Consider the following 18481-nt stretch of genomic DNA (forward strand, 5'->3'; position numbering starts at 1 on the left):
TCTTTACCTTTTCGATCCATCTTACTTTAGTCGTGCTACTCGTGCACCCAAATCCACCTCCTATCCAAGAGAATCAAAATTATTTTTTACCCTTATTAATAGCTCTTTCCACGCCCGAATATCACCCTTTACCTTAAAAGTGTTATCTCACACTTACATCCACGCCCACACGGTAACAACTAACAACTTTTCTAAATGTCCTTTCTTCTGTTATCTAAAATTTGAAGTTTATTTACGTATAATAATTTCTTCGTGCACCATAGAACAGTTTTTTTTTTTTTAAATAAAATAAAATAATATAACATGTTCCTACAAAGATTATTTTTAAAAAAAAATTGACATCGCTTTTACAACGAAAAGAAAGAGAAAATGGATGGAAGTAAATTGGTTGATTTATTTATCTTAACGAAATGGGCCACACGTAGAATAAGTTACTTGTTTACCAAAGCTTAATAAGGCCCAATTATTTATGGGTCCAAATCAGGGGTGTTCATTTGCATTTCAGTTCACCGAACGTCTGATATAATTCAGTTCTGTTCGGTTCAGCAAAACTCCGAATTTAAATCGCACCGTTTCCAACGGTTATAAACGGTTCGGTTAACCACTTTAAACGGTTATTAGCGGTTTGGTTACCGTAAAAAAATTAAACGAAAGAACCGTGTTTTTATATGATATTTTAATTTTTTACTTACTTTTTTGTGAGACGGTTAGATTTGGCTAACAGGTTTTCTATAGTTGCGAACCTTAACCGGACCGTTCCCATAGTAAAGTTAATAGTTTGATTCAGCGAAGCGCTTTATCGAAACGGTTCGATTATCCAAACCTTAAAAATGCATGGTTTTTCGGTCCGGTCTAGTCTAAATGTCCGATAATTGAGTAAAGTAGCCCAAACACCAGTGGCTTTAAAAAGTCCAAAATCCACAATCAATCAATATATATATATAAAAGAGGCTTTTTTCAGGCAATTCTAGAGACTCCAACTTTTTTAAATTACCTTCTTAATTTTTATTTAAAATAATATTATGTATAATTATCCCAATATTTATACAAATTCTATCTACATACGGTTTTATTAATTTTTATTTAAAATAATTTTATATATAATTAGTTATCCCCAATATTTGTGCAAATTCTATCTAATATTTATGCAAATTCTATCTAATGAGTTTTATAAGTTATATACCAGTGGAAAATTAAAATTAAAATTTTATAAGATAAAGAAATATATTATTATTATATATAAAATTTTATATGATAACATAAAATAAACAAAGTTGACATGTCTACAACTTCTTAATCTAACAAAAGTGTTAGGGTTATACAATGCATTATATATACATACACACCTCCACTTCCACGAAAAAGTTGTTGTGCGTGTGATTTTTTTTTTGTCATGTTTATTTTGTTTACAATTAATTGATGATTTTAATTACAGCTCTTTTTTTTCCAAGCAATATATGTAATACATGATGAACTATTTCCAAATCAAAATCAACCAACTATAGTCTCTGATTTCAATTCACCAACCCAATTCATCCTCAATAGTGGAAATGAAGATTTTGATATGGTGTAGGAAAGGGGATAAGTGATGTGTTCGCAGGGCGGAGGAGAATATGGCGGACGGTGGAGGGATGGCGTGGACTTCGTCGGAGGTGAGTAGTTGACGGCCGGAAATGAGAGGGTAGTATGGGAAAACGTGAAAGGAGATCTACAGCGATGCGAGGGTGGAGGATGGCGTCACCGGTGATGTCTGTTGACGGCCGATGGTTTGGATGTTGTGGTTGCCGGTAGGAGAAGTTAGGGAAGGTGATTGGTGGTGCCATGGTGGTGACTTTTATTTTCCGAAAAAGGCAGACAAAAGAAATTGATACATTTATGTAACAGAGTAATTTGTATGGGCAATTAGGATAAATATTGAATTGAATACTTAGGAGTTTTATTTTGCATAATTTAATATTAGTATATTCATATTTGCAAGTTGCTTGTGGAATATTCATTAGCATTTATGCTACGCATGCATCGAATGGACATGATCTGTACAACAAATGTATTATGTATGTGAAGTAAAAAGATCCATCAAAATATACTAAGGTGATGGATAATCATTTGAGTAAATCAATAATCTGCACACATTAAAGCAAGAAGCAAATAGAACACACGATACTAATGGAACTTATAACAATAGGTTTTGGTATAGATGACGGGCGATGAAGACGGGTAAAGGCATAATAAAATGGATAGTGACAATTGCAGACTCTACGCGTCTCCCACTTTATGGCAAATGAATATTTTGTGAGGAAAAATGGTATCCGTCTATACGTATAGACGAATAGTGTCCGTCTATAATGAGAATTTGTGAACTTATAATGATTAAATGTGGATTTAGTTAATTTAAAAGCCATAAGAATTTGGAGGCAAAACTGCAGAAGCCTAGAGAAAGAGTTAGCAATAATATTGTTGAACTATACGTATTAATTACTACTCCGTATCTTGCAATACCTAATCTACAAATCATGTTGACTTTTCTGAGGGTACAAGTTTCAAACTGTTCGTACGGATTACATACATCACTCAACTTTTATGGAACAATATGTATTTTACCCGTTTTAAACTTAGGACGGATAGTGTTCATCCTAAATGAGAATTTGTGTTTATGGAATAGTTTCACACCAACTTGCATACGGATAACTAACTTAATTTACAAATTACTAAATTATATTGCATTAAAAAATTTATCTATAAATTTGAAAAGTGAAAACTTAAAGGATAAAATTTTAAAATAATTTGTAATTATCCTCTTATTCTAACAAATTGTAATTCCTATTCCTAAAATCCTTACGTAAACGTACTTCTTAATCTTATATAAAATTAATAAGATAATTTTTCTTAATCTTATATCAAATTAATAAGATAATTTTTCTTAATCTTCTGATATAAAATTAATAAGATAATTTTTTGAAAAGAAAGAAAATTTATTGAAAGGTGTTCAAATTAATAAGATAGGAATATTTATACGGAGTACCTTATTTGAGTAATTGAAATACAACTTTTACGTATAATTCAAAATGATATTAAAAGGTCTAAACAATTAGAGGAAGGACAAATTTGAAACCCGTGCAGCGCACGGGCACAAAATCTAGTATTATAATAAGAAGGGTGGAAGATACAAGCTGCATTATAAAGAGGGAGAGCGCCGTTGTTAGACGATCTGGATACAAGTCGGGAGGAAAGGTCAGGTGAAGATTTCATTCTCAATTTCTTTCTTTTTTTTTTTAATTTAATCCAGTTAATTGAGTGGTTCAAGATGTTTTTCCCCTCTTCTACTGATATCATAAATCGGAAAATAAATAAATTATTTGATGAAACTGAACGAATTCCAATAAGTGATGATGTTGATTGGGCGGGAGTTACAAGAGCCTATTTGTCAGAGGAGGATGAGATTAGAAAAACTTATGGTGATAATATTCGGCTTACCAAAATTTATGGTGAGTCTTACCTTAGAAAACTTTATGGTTATGATAAGCTCGTTGATTCGAAGCGTAACGAACCTAAAACAATCCAGATTGTCAAAGGAGAGAAATTAAAGTGCGGGATTCGACGGTTTTTGTCGAATAATGGTAAGACGTCTCACTTGGTACGATTTAACAAAGGTGTTCCTCAAGACGAACCTGTTGAATTTGATTCCCTCTCAGGAAAATACCTCCTTATTTGTTGTTTCCACGTACCTATGCTTAATGGCATGAGCATTGCTAGAGAATGCCGTGCCTTAATAGACGCATACGACGAGTTATCTCGACTTGGTTATCCTTTTGAGATGGTTGTGGTAGCTATTTTGAGAACTGATATTGTTTATGATCTAAAGGCTGCTTTCGATCATTTTTATTCAGCCTTCTCTTGCCTTGCTATACCCTTCACTGATTTTGAGACGCGTGATTATATACACTTGTGTATGCGTCACAGTATTCAATTGGACTTGGACTCGGCCATTTTGGTCGATCCCCAGGGTATCATTTTGGAAGGTGAAGAAGCCCGTGACCATTTTTTGTATTTTGGTTCCGAGTGGGCTCCCTCTTTTCTCCCCACCACTGTGGACGCTATTAGAAAACAAGATCATGTATTGAGGTCTAGGTTGGATCCTATGAACTCAGCTCGGAAATTCATCTATAAGCTGAATCCTATGTACGCAAAGAAGATTGGCATTGATGACGTTGATGATGATGATGAGGTTTGTCAAGAGCCTTTATCCCTTTACGGGGATATTCTGCTTTGCGATCCCCATCTCACTCTCCGCAGATTTGAGGCTGAAACTGATGAAACTGATGAAGCTGATGATGATCTCTCTTCTACGGTCCTAGATCTGTCCCGTAAATATGTAGGATTGTACCTGTTCATTAATGGGGATATCATGGAAGACATTAAGGCGGTCCACGACCATTGCTTAGCAAACAACCAACAGCTTGAGATTGTGCTCGTACCCATGCCTTTTTGGGATGAACCAGAATCACACATTAAACAACTCCATGAGGCCCTCAGGTCTTTAAATATCAAATCCTGGTTTCTTTTCAGCTGCGACAACATGGTCTGTCGCAAGCTGTGGCGTATATTTGGCCGGGGATTTCCCTGGCCCGGGGAAAAGTTTATCATTATACCACCTGAATGCAAATCTGGTGAGCTGTGTGGAAGAGAAGTCCTAATCAATTTGGGAGTCGACCAATATCCCTTCACTCGAACCGCTATCCTAAAACAAAGGTTGGAATATCTCAGATCACTCACCCCGATTTTTTCAACAGTATTCAACAACTGTCCGATGATTCAGAAAGGTAAAGAGTTCAACTCAGAACAGCTGAAAGGCAAGAACGTGCTCCTTTACCTTACGTGGAGCCAATGTAACGGTTACAAACGGGTGAAGAAGCATTACCCGAAAATCAAGGCCATGGGTTGGGAAGTTGTGTTTGTTCTCCTAGACTACGAGCAACGCCGTTGGAATAAAGAATGGGTGGATGAGCCTATGGGTGATCCTATCAGTTGTCACAAGTGTCCATGTTTGAACTTGAAACAGATGCCATGGCCTTATTATATGCTTCCCACTGCTGAAGCTAAAGCGTCTATCAAGAAACAACTGTTTTTCCCTGAAGACGAGAGAAGTGTGTACATCTTTGCTGTAGGGAAAGATGGCAAGATAGTTTCGAGAGACGTTCAACACCGGCTAAACACTGATGGGGTTACCGAATCTCTATTTGATGATGTTTTGGATGGCGACTTAGCTGCTGGGTTGGCTAACATACATTTATACGACAAATTCTATTAATGTTATTTGTGTCTGCTTTTGGTTTCTAGATTTGTACTCGTATTATTCACGTTATCAACCTAGTTTAGCTGTAGCCACATATACGGAAGAGTATCATGAATTCACGGTGATGATAATCGTATTGTTATTCATATTATCTTTACCTTTTTTATCCATCTTAATTCAGTCGTGCTACTCTTGCACCAAAATCCACCTCTTATCTAAGAGAATCAAATTTAGTTTTTACCCTTAGTGGCTCTTTCCACGCCCGAGAATCGCCCTTTTTACATTAAAAGTGTTATCTCACACTTACATCCACGCCCACACGATCACAACTTTTCTAAATGCTCTTTCTTCTGTTATCTAAAATTTGAAGTTTATTTAATTGTAATTATTTTCTTCGTACATACAAAGTACTGTTTTTTTTTTTTGTAAATAATAAAACATGTTCCTACAAAGATTATTTTTTTAAAAAAAAATTGATCTCTCTTTTACAACAAAAAGAAAAAAAATTGGATGGAAAAAAATTGGTTGATTTATTTATCTTAACCAAATGGGCGACGTAGAATAAGTTACTTGTTTACCAAAGCTTAAGAAAGCCCAATTATTTATGGGTTCAAATGTGCGATACTTCATTAAAGTAGCCCAGCCCAATACACTAATCGCTTTAAAAAGTCCAAAATCCACAAGTATCAGAACCTCATATGTCATGATTACCATTTTTATGTTGGAAAAGGCTCAGATACGTAAAAGGAAATTTACTTGTTCAATCTGAAGCACTTGATTGTATTGAGAAGACCATTTTAATCAAAATTGGAAGATATGGTTGAGGTTCAATTACTCAATAAATCTAATATAAATTACTAATTTAATACGCCTTGTTCTTTGAATTTGAAGAGTGGTACTGAAACTCAATTATGAGATATCGGGGGCTCTCAGAATTTGAACCGTCTCAACCAATATATTTGATTGTTCAATTTAGTTTCGGAATGAGACTTAGAAAAGGCGGTCCGCCATTCACAAGTCGGATTTGAGAGATTTCGAGAAAGGAAGACTCAATGTACATACAAGTTTGTGAATACCATATCGAAAGTAAATAAATAATGTCACGGTCCAAATGACTTGGTAAAAATCGCTTAGCTAGTTTAATCGGCTGTAACTTCACAATATAAAAGTAAAACATGTACTTGTAGTAAATATTTGTTATTGATTCAATCATATTCATGAAACTTACCTTAATAAATTAATTATATACTCCGTACTATATATACATGTCGATTAAAATGTTAGAAGTTGTTGGTGTTGGTGGTGTTGGTGTTAGGTCTTTGTTACACCTTTGCTTAGTGGGTCATTATCTAAGATGTGGCCTTAGCTTTCCTCAAACTTTTTAGTTCGAAAGGAGTCTTTACACATGTTTCATGTACATTATTTCCAAATTTTGCTTAAAGGGTAAGGCTTTTTTGTGTGTGCTATGGCCTAATGGGACACATCCATAGTTCCATACATCCATGCAGTGGCGGAATTAGGAAAAGGTTAGTAAAGACGATTGTTCTCGTTGGACGATATAAATTTTAAAGTTTTAGTTAAAATTCTTAAACTTCTTTTAAGTTTATAATTATTCATTACTCGTTCACCTTTGTTGGCATTTTTACCCCTTGTTAAATTAAAAACCTGAATCCGTTGCTGTATGATGCATGGATACTGCAATATACATTAGAAAGGATAATTCAAAGTATTAGTGAAAGTAACATAATCGCAACCCTTAATTAGTTTTCACCCCTTCTTTCACAATTAATGTCAATAAAAAAGACAGTATTAATATCGCTAGTAGTTTCCCGTGTTTGTCTATTAATTTCATTCCTAACTATTATTAGGAGAGCTCACAATGTAGCCAAATTGGCTATGAAATTATGTGCGAACTGTTCTGTTATTACTGTTGTAAGAAAAAATGTCATAAGAAAAGAATACGTTTTTGTCAAGTTACTATTATGAATTCAAAATGTAAACAAAATGCGATGAGTATATTTGCCAATAATGTTTCTCGCATAGTGATACAAGGCAAAATGGACGAACTTCACACGCCGGTTCTAAAATTAAACTATATGAAAATGAAAATGAGATTATAGATTTAAAGTCAATCTAGCTAGTTGAACAAAAACAATGAATTACACCTCCATACCAGTAAACCCTAAAAAGGAACTCAACTCATAATAGATATTACTTCATCTATTTAACTCCACTCTACCATTTTTTTTTTTCACATTTGCCAACACGTATTTTAGGTGGTAAATTTCAAGGAGTTAGTATATTCATTGTCAATTGAGTTTGAGATGAAATTTCATCCCTTCATTTACTTTATCAGATGAATTATCCCTCTTTATTTCTTATGGCGCTGGGGTAGAATGTGGGTGTTAAAATTTTCAAGATTTTTTCAATTTTACTTTATATTATTATTTTTAATTATTATTATTTTTTTTTAAAAATCATAAACTTCTATTGAGATCAAACAAACTTTTACAATAAATTAGTGGGTAGCCGAGATACTACGTGAGCTTTCAATCTCTCCAATAGCAAATCCTAATTTTATCACTGAGCACTGGTAAAGTGCTAAACGCGGTAGTCTATTTTCATCCATAAATAAATTATACGCCGAAATCACTTTTAACAGTTTATTATTTAAACTATAAGGCGGTCAAAATCCTTGAAAGTGTATAGAATGACGTGATAAGTTAGACGTTCCAACAATGCAAGTTGGAAGTGAGTATGCAATGTGGATGGATAACCTTTCTTTATTTGATCGTACGTTCACACTGCGCCCAAATAAACCAACCCACGTAAAATACAGCTAGTTTGATTTTATAATCTGTCTTGCTTGTGACCTCTCCAACCTTCTCTAACTTGCCTTTTCACTTACTCATTTGCCTCACGTTATAATTAAGGTTGTGATGAATTTGTCCGTCACAAAAGAGAACGAATTTGTGTTGATTTTATATGCAAGTTAGAATAAAAGTTGTAATGTTGTACGTCTACCACCCAATCAAAAACACCTGTGAACATTTATAAGTCATCACTTTTATATTAAACTACTTACATATTATATATATCCTCGATCAATTCCATGCATCTAATAAAGTGGCTTTATTTTTGATGATGTCACTATTATTATTGGTGCAATGCATGTAATTTTTTTAATGCAACTCCGATTGTCATTTTGAAGCCAACACCTATGTCCTTACGTAATCATGCATCTTTACATAATTACATGTATAGTATAGGCTGAGATTGGTGACGAAACACCAAAGCAAGGGAAGAGTTAATTACAAATTAAAGTAGTAAGAGGTGAAATTATCGATTTCTAATTGAATTATTTTGCAATTTTCTGAACACTATTGATATTATACTATACTATAAGAAGAAAGTTTGTTACCTAAAATTTTATTTCTAACTATACGTCCTGAACAAAAGTAAGGAGAGTTGCAATCATCAATAATGGCGAGGAATCGAGGATAAATCGATTACTAGTTAATACATATAATCGTGTTACATAGATTTATCGTGAAATAATTAAGTGTAATATGCTATCAATAATAATATGGAAATAATTTGCTTTTAAGAGTTAAAAGGTGTGACATATTTTACATAATACGGAGTATTGATACAATATCTGAAAGAATTAATGATCAATCTTCTATGAATTAATTAGAACCAAAATAATAAGTTAAGTTTTCTCCATCCTAGAGCAATTTTTTTACTCGAAACTCGATATTTAGTGTAAATAATAAAAAAAATGTATACAGTACGGAGGTAAAGTTATAAGAAACAAAGAAAAGTAAATGAACATTTAAAAAAGGAAAAGCAAGACAATAAATATTAAGGTCACCCAAAAAGAAAAATAAGTAAATTAAAGTGTATGTAGTACATAACATACAATACATTAATATGAATAATTAGGTTAAAGTATGTAATTTGAGAGCTTTTTAAGAAGAATATTAAGGAGGATGACTCATCTAGGAAGATTATGTGTTACTTAAGGACATTCAACAAAAGCATGCGCGCTACCATTCTCATTAATCATCTACTCCTGTCCTACAACTCCATTGCCAGTTTGCAGCATTATTTTAGTTTTTTTTTTTTTTTTTTTTTTTTTTTTTTTTAATTTTTCATTTCTTGAAAATTTTCTTTAATAGTTCATATGTATGTATCACGTGATCAAAGGGTTTTGATAAAAATGCTCTTTATTTAAACTATTGAATTGCATAAAAAAATTATTTGGACCGTGTTTTATATATAGGAATTAAGAGGATCCCGTCAACATATTTTATTAAAACTTTATAATTATTTAAGATGATCTTACCTATTACTGATTGTGTTCTACGAATACCTTTTACTCTTAATCACAGACATCAATCCTTGTATAAGACAGTATTACATACATTAAAATCTATTACGAGCCATTTATCTCACAGAAAATTATTATTTATTTAATTTCATGTTTTTCATGTTCCATTTTCTAGTTTTAGTTTATTACTATGTGGTACAAATTATTATGTCTCAAGTCTCAACTCTTACGCGTATATGGAGCAATCGAACGGTCAACGTCCGGGTTTGGGACATGCGATTTTAATTGGCTTAGTTTCCATCTATCGTATGGTCAACAATAAGACTACGCAAATTATTTGACATAATGGGTGTAAGAAGATGGCGGCTAGCTTTTAATGTGTCATTTAAATATAGTTGTGCTTTTTGCACGGGAGTGTAGTTTGTAGGTATTTTATACGTCCAACTTATCATGCAAATATATGTTAAATTTTGTATTTTGTAATCATTAGTATTGCTTAGAAAAGAATCTCTTAATGATAAAATAAGAAAAAACAAATATTAATATAGTTCTCAAATTAAAAGACACACGTACTTTTGAAATAATATATACTATATAGATAAGATCATTTTAAATAATTATAAGGTTTTAATAAAATATTAAAGGAAATAATTTCTCATGATGTAGTGAATGCAGCTATTGGTGGGTTCTTTTAGCCTATGTATTGTATTATAATATTATGCTGAAAGTGCCATAAATTCCATCAGAAAAATAACCCGGTTTGAGATTCACATTTCGAACAAGCATAAATATAGATTCTTGTATAAGATAACCCCTCGGCTTGCACTCAATAGCCTGGTACATGTCTAGATCGCGCTAATTTACCTGTGTCGAGGTTGCTCTACTTTTGTCGAGGTCATGTTGTAGTAGATATTTGAGTTGAGAAATAATGAGATAAGAAAATGTTGGTTGTAAATCATTTCCACAATTATTGAATGTGACTAAAAAAGAATGTTCAATTCATTCCCTACCCACGATAACTTACAAGTTTATGTTGGATGAGTTTCACAAGCTTCAGACTCAAGCTAAGCTTTTTACTAGCATTAGATGAGATGATGGTAAAATAATTTAAGCTCATTCATTTTATATTATAACAAGTTCTAAATTAAAACCTTAAGTTAAATCGTTTACCTACATACAAGTGCTTATTAACAAGTTTTATTTCTTAATTTTTATAATGGGCTGGTGCTATAAACTTAAGCTAAAATCTTTTCATTATTATAAGGGGCGAAACCACCTAATAGCAAGGGATGGCGGTCGCTACCCCAAACTTAAAAAAAATGGTTTAGAAAACGGATTTTTGCTACCTCTAATATTGGTGAATAGCTGATAAATAAATGTTATCTCATTAAGTGAACAATAGACATTGTGGTTCAATGGTAAAGGCTTTAGTTTCCAACTTGATTCTTGGGTTCGAATCCCACTACATGCATCTGGATTCGCCCCTGAGGCCCTTATTATTATTATTATTATTATTATTATTATTATTATTACCCACTGGGTTGTATTTAAACATTTAATACCCTTTTATATTTGGCATTAATTTAGAAATTAAAGAGTAAATTACACATAAATCAATGCAATTAATGCATATATTATCATAACCCTTATTATTATTATTATTATTATTATTATTATTATTATTATTATGACACTTGCATATAATACTCCGTATTTGATTACGCACTGAACACATGTAGCCACATAGGATATAAAGACACAAATTTATGTACGTAACATACAAATTATAAGAGAGTAATTTAATTTAATTAATTGTAAATTGTCCGACCACTTCCATACAAAAGTTAGAGAAGAATAAAGTGACATTCCATTTATGAAGATGAATGTCTTTTCTCTCCATTACCAGGCATTTGCTTGCTTTTAATAATACCTAAGTACTCGTATTTATTTTTCTAAATTCGTCTGACATCTGTACTTCCATCTATTAGGGAGACAAGTTTCAGTAACTTACATACATTTCGTTTTTTTCTTTGAAATTGTTACTTAAGTAGTTAAGTGTTTTCTATTAAAGTTGTTAAGATCGAGATTTTATCTTAATTTAGAAGAAATGGCTATTAAAATTAAATGGTATGAACGTATTGAGGATCTTACGATCCTGTAAATAATAAACAAATAAATGTAGTTCTGTTTCCTTCAAGAAACAACTATAATATTGTTTGAATAATATAATGTTATTGAAAGTCCATTAAACGAGTGAAATCTTGTAATTATAGAATACTCCTCCTTAACAATCTTTATCTTTTTCCGTGTTTTTTCTGATACCATTATTACCAATTTGTCTCTTTTGATTTTTTTTTTTTTTTGTAATTGAATTCAAATCTGAGCTCCGCCACCGATAATTATACTTGTACAATACGTACACATAGTGAAAACATTGTAAGTTATAATTTCCACAAATATCATTTTATAATTGTGTTAACATTATGATTATACATATTTATTATCACAAATTCTCATTTAGTCATTTGTGACGGTCGATATCCGTCACAACCTTGTGACGGGTCAAGTAAAACTCACATATGGCTTAATAAGACAATCATTTGTAATTCCCTATATGTACTTTAATTGTTATTTTATCTACCCATATGAGTAATACTTAACCCGTCACAAGCTTATAACGGTATCCGTTACAAGAAATATTATCCCTTGAAAAAACTCTGAGAGTGTGATGTAGGGAAAGATGACAATGTATAGGAGATGAACTACTCCCCTTGGAGTTCGAGCTAGTGGCAAGTATTAGATGCTATTTGTGTGGAATATTCTAAGACATGCTTTAACAAGTGACATAAGGTATAATTGTTTTCTAAAAATAAAATAAAAAGTAAAAGTAAAAAAAAAAAAAAAAAAAAAAACCAGTGTAAGCAACACGTTGCCACGGCGGATAATCATATACTCCCTCCATTCAACTCCACTTTACAAGTATTCTATTTCCGTCCATTCAACTCCACTTTACAGGTTTCCGTATTTGGACATGTAAAAGACCTTTCTATCCTTATTGAAAATCTATATTTACAAAAAATGTCATTCATACCCCACACAAATCCACCATAAAACTCACCTTTATATTTTTTTAATATCTTTAACCCCACCATTCCCTTTCCCTATGTACTTTTACTAGTTTTTTTAATCCGTTTCTTAATACCCGCGCAAAAAGCATAGTTGCAAAGTGGAGTTGAATGGAGGGAGTAAGTTAATGTCTAGTAGGGACTAGGGTCCCGTGTACGTAAATGTTTCAAAACAAAGACTCGTCCTCCTAAAATACTTTTTATATAAACAAAAATGCTTAATCTTGTTACTCTATATCTACTAGTGGATTATAATTTATAATTGTTGTATAATAATTCATAATTCGTTTATCTTTAACTAAAATAGACATCTTTAGAAATAAAAAAAGTAAAAAAATAATTAGGACGAAAGAAGTACGAAGTAGTAGTATTTCATGCTATTTTTATTTTTCTTTTGGTTATTACTCATTTTTATCAACTTTGTCATTTTCTAATCTTATCATCTTGATCATTTGTTTACATATTTCATTTTCAATTTCTCGATCAAGTCATTGTTGGATGTATACATAGTTTAATAACATTTAATAAAATAGTTTCGTGAACAGGTTCCTCGCCAATGTTTATTAAATTCGTTTATCATTTTAATAGTTATATAAGTACTTACAGAGTATAATCTATATAAAATAATAAAACACAAACCAATTGATTTTGTTTTTCCCGCCTACCTCCTCCACCCTATACTATATATAGTCATACCCATTCTCATATTAAAACCCACTATTAATACACAAAATTCTCATTGAAGACATGACATATCCGTCACACGCTGAAGACGGATACCATTTTACCTCACAATGTACCCACTTTTTCTCTCTCTGCAACACTATTCATGTGGTCCCCTTTCTCCATTAACCCATTTTGTTACCATTTTCTCACAAAATATCCGTCACAAATGGTAACCCGTCACAAGGGAGACCAATTGCTATTAATATCATGTCCCAGGCCCACCACATTATTTCCCGTTTTACCCATTCTCATATGGCTGATTATATCTACTACACATGTTCTTATTTTAGACCGGTTAATATCAGACGGGTTATTAACCCCTCTGAAATAAGATGGACCAAATATAGTTATTTCTCATAAAATGTTACCATTATTTTCAGGATAAAAATTAACAACTTTAGTTATAATATTTTGCATTAAATAATTACATTTAATTAAAAATATGATGACATTTAATCCGTCCTATTTCAGACTTAATGAAGCAAAACTTATTGTATCTACTATATCTCCCACTAATTCAGCCTTAAGAATCTAAAATCCTTTTTAAGAGTCCAACCGACTCTACAAATAGGTCTTTCATACATTTGTCTTAAAAATAAAAATGATCAAGTAATACCCCACTTTATACATAAGACTTAACACATTTTATGGAGAAGACGGATATATTTATCTACGCAGATTCTTATTTCAGACGGGTTATTTCCCGTCTGAAATAAGATGGACCAAATATAGTCATTTTACGATATATTTATCTACTATTTTCTCATCAAATATTACCATTATTTTCAGGATAAAAAATGACAATTTTAATTATAATATTTTGTCATTAAATGATTACATTCTATTATAAAAAAATGGTGACATTTGATCCGTCTTATATCAGACCGTCTAAAGCAAGACTTATTGTGTCAACTATACATCCGACTAATTCCACAAATTCTTATTTCAGACCGCAAGATCCGTCTAAAATGTAAGACGGATACCGTTTTCTCTCACAAAAAACTCATTTAGGGAGTGAGTGGGAAAACACATGGGGTGTCCCACCACCCATGTGCTTCACACTTGCGAGAGGTCTTATTGTTTCAGACGGAACTTGCGGTCTGAAGCAAGACGGACTGCACTAATTCGGTCCTAAGAATCTAAAATCCTTTTAAGAGTTCAACCGACTACACAAATAGGTCTTTCATACATATGTCTTAAAAATAAAACCGATCAAGTAACACCCCACTTTATACAGTACATAAGACTTAACCCATCTTAAAGATAAGACGGATATATTTATCTTAAATGAGAATTTGTGCCGACTATATAAACCCAATAATAGGACCTCAAGTTGTTAAATAAGATACTAACAAGTTTATGATTAAATTTTTATTTTATATCTTTCTCATCACTTGGGAACTGGTTCTGATCTTTGTTTCCTTGCTCAAGCGGATCCAGAAATTCTCGGTATCTCAGGATGCGGGGCTCGGGTGGCCGCTTACATTTTTACTAGACTTAGCTTTGCTGTTGCTAAGGGTGTGGGAGCCCAGATTATTTCTCGGCTCCCCACCAATTTCATGTAAACTTTTATTTTTCTTTTAATGAAAGCTGCGCGCATCCTTTTATAAAAAAAAATAAAAATAAATAATAATAATAATAATAATAATAATAATAATAATAATAACAATAATAATAAGTTGAGTTAATGAAGCTGAACTGAACTTAACTTAACTTAATACATGGAGCTTAACTAAACTTATAAAAACTGAAATTATGTCAAAAAAAAAAAACATGGCCTAAATGTTATATATCTTCATAGGATGATCTTTTGTAGGAGTCCATTTTAATTATTTTATTTTGATTTTCAAGTGAGTTCTTCTAATGTATTTTTTTGTGTTTGATATCATATATTTAAACTAATATTATCTTATCAGGGGCGTCTAGGCCCTGGGTAATTACGGGCACGGGAATCGGGCCTCCTGTTTTGGTCACCGACTTTACAAGCTTTATAGATGAAAGCCAATAAAAACCGCGGACTATAGTACACTTGTGCATTCATATTTGAAGCCTCATTTTTCTGTGGTGTACTGAGCCTCCATTTGTTTTAAGACACCCTAAATATTTATAACAACAAATTGAAATTTTAAAATATTATTAAAAAACTTTTTTTATATTGCCCGTGCAATTTTGCACGGGTCCTAAACTAGTATTTGTTTAAAACGACGACAATATCCAATTTATGATAAAATAGATTCAAATAGGTATCATATGAAATGAGTTACTGTCTAGGTAATAGCAAAAAGTTAAGCTTGCTGTCATTTAAGTGGATGTATATAGTTCTGTTTTATCATTAAAACGGATCATTAAAACGGATATTGTCGTCTCAGTTAAGATTAACGGTTTTTCTAAAATGCGTCCTAAGAATACATGTTAAAATTGAGAAGTTTTACAAAAAATATCACGGAAAATTGAATTAATAAAACAATATTTCATAATTCAATGCCATATTAACCATTAAAGTTTTATTTGAGTCTCATTAACATATACCGTTATGACACATTTTTTATAGGAAAATGATAAATATTTAATACCCTTCCTAATTCGGTATTAATTTAGAAATTAGAGTATAAACTACACATAAATTAATACAGTTAATGCATATATTAAATATTTATTTCCTTTTTTAATTTCTTAAATATTGAATTGTATTTATCATTACTCAAAATAATATACTCCCTCCCATCCAGACCAAAGGTTACAGTTGCTTTATCACACTTGTCGAGGCACGTTTTGTAACGTGCATATCTTTAGTTACACATCATTAAAAATTATAAAAAATTGATATTCTTATAGCATTCATGACGATAAATCAAACAAGATCTCACATGATTATATTTTGTCTTATAGATTAAGAATAATATCAAAGATTCCCTACGACCATGAATAGTGCCAAAAAGCAACTGTAACCTTTGGTCTGGATGGGAGGAAGTAGTACTTAATACTCCCTCCAATTCTATATATTCTTCCCCTTGTTTGTGGGCACGAGAATTAAGGAGAATAATAAAATAAGAGTAAAAAGTTGGGTGGGGTTTGGTAGTTGGAGAGAAGGATGAATAATTATGAGTTAAATAAGAAATGGTGGGGCCAAAACATTAAGGAAAGTAATAAAATATGAGTAAAAGAGTTGAGTGGGGTTGGTGATAGGAGAGAGAAATGAATAAAATAAGAGGAAAAGTTTCCAAAATAAGAAAGAGGAAGAAAACCTGAATAATCCGTTTTAGAAAATAGGAAGAATATATAGAATAGGAGGGAGTATTATTTTAACGGATATCATCGTCCTAAAAAAGACTAACGAAATGCAAACACTGTATGTAAAGTTACTATGCTCGATGAGGTGGTTGACAGAAAACACCCCCACTATATAGTGAAACAAATGTGTTTGGTGCAACGATATTTTGGTTTATAATTTTGATGAAGTTGGACAATCATTATTTAGTGGGGTGGGTTGGGGTTTACCTCAACTCTCAAGTGAGATGCCAATTATTTGACATGTAGTCATTCCAACCAAAGGGAACAACTTTGCCATTGCTTTGCTTTGCTTTGTACCCAATCGAGTTTCAATATTCATGTATGATTGTGTTACTCATCATAAAGTACGAGTACCACTTTGTAGGCAGTCGTAACAAGTGGCTAAAACTATACCTTTAAATTTTTGGGTAAAAATGTCTGAGCCAAGGGTAATATGTTGTTGAATTGATCTAAATTTAAGCTGTGAATAACACTCTTTCTGATTTTAGCAGATATTTGCATAAAGCTGAATATCGTAGAGAGTTCATGAATACGTACAATAATAGTGTATATGTCTATATGGTGTTACATTTTGTTCTTTGAGCTCAACCAACCGATCTAGCTTAGTTACTTTAGCTTAATCATAATGGCGATTTCATTCATTCATTTTTTGTAGTGAAATAAAAACTGATATATACGACATAAATCGTAAATCATACACCAGGTTAGTATGAAGAATTGTTTAGTAGCCCTATGAACTGGTTTGAAGAAATTAAAACAACAAAATATTACTAAACTCGTTTTTCACAACTAATTTTTATTAAGTTCAAATTACATAAGTTTATTTTAGTTCAGTTTAAGCTCTCTTAGTTCAGCTGCGTTATTCATTTCAGTTCAATTAACAATTAAGTCATGTCATGAGTTTAGTTTTGTTTTGAACGTTTTACTAAAAAAGAATAGGAGCTTGGTCCATTAAGTCCAGCGATGATTCACTTTAAATTGTCTCAAGTCATGTAACTTGAGCTCAGCCTAGCTCAATTCATTTTACAATTTAACTAGTTTTGATACCCGTGCAATGCACGGGTTGTTTCTTATTTAATTGTCTAAATTGCTTGAAAATAATCTCTTTGAATTGTTAACCGTAAGATAAAAAACGATTTGATCCCATTAACTCCCAATTTAAAGAAGCCATTTAAAAAGGTTATCTATGTCGTCGTAATATATCATATTGTCCTACATGTTGCAAGACCAAGTAAACCGCTTGAGAGAGACGATCTCACACTATATTTAGTGGTAGGCATCTAAAATTTGAAGTTCAAGAAGTACCAAAAATAATAAAGCATTTACGAATAATATAAATTGGTTAACTAATAAAAATAGTTATAAGGTCACAATATTATAGTAAGTTTATTATAAAGATGTACTACATATACAAAACAAAGTCATGCTGCGACACGATCGTCTATAAAAGGACTAAAAATACAATAAAGGAGTAACATACATGCCGCATGCGTTGTACTCTCTTCTAAAGTGCTATTGATTAGCAACTAAAACTAATTATTTTTTTCTAAATAAAATGTGTCATTCACTATTATCCACCACAAAATTAGACCACTTTCAAACACTTCCCCTTAATCAAATTATATACTCCGCTCTTTGTAATATCTAAAGCGCTTAAGACATGTATTTCAAGCAACAAAAGCTGTAATTTCATCAATTATATGAGGTATACAA

The sequence above is a fragment of the Silene latifolia genome, unplaced genomic scaffold (genome assembly GCF_048544455.1).
Source record: "Silene latifolia isolate original U9 population unplaced genomic scaffold, ASM4854445v1 scaffold_144, whole genome shotgun sequence".
Classification (NCBI taxonomy): domain Eukaryota; kingdom Viridiplantae; phylum Streptophyta; class Magnoliopsida; order Caryophyllales; family Caryophyllaceae; genus Silene; species Silene latifolia.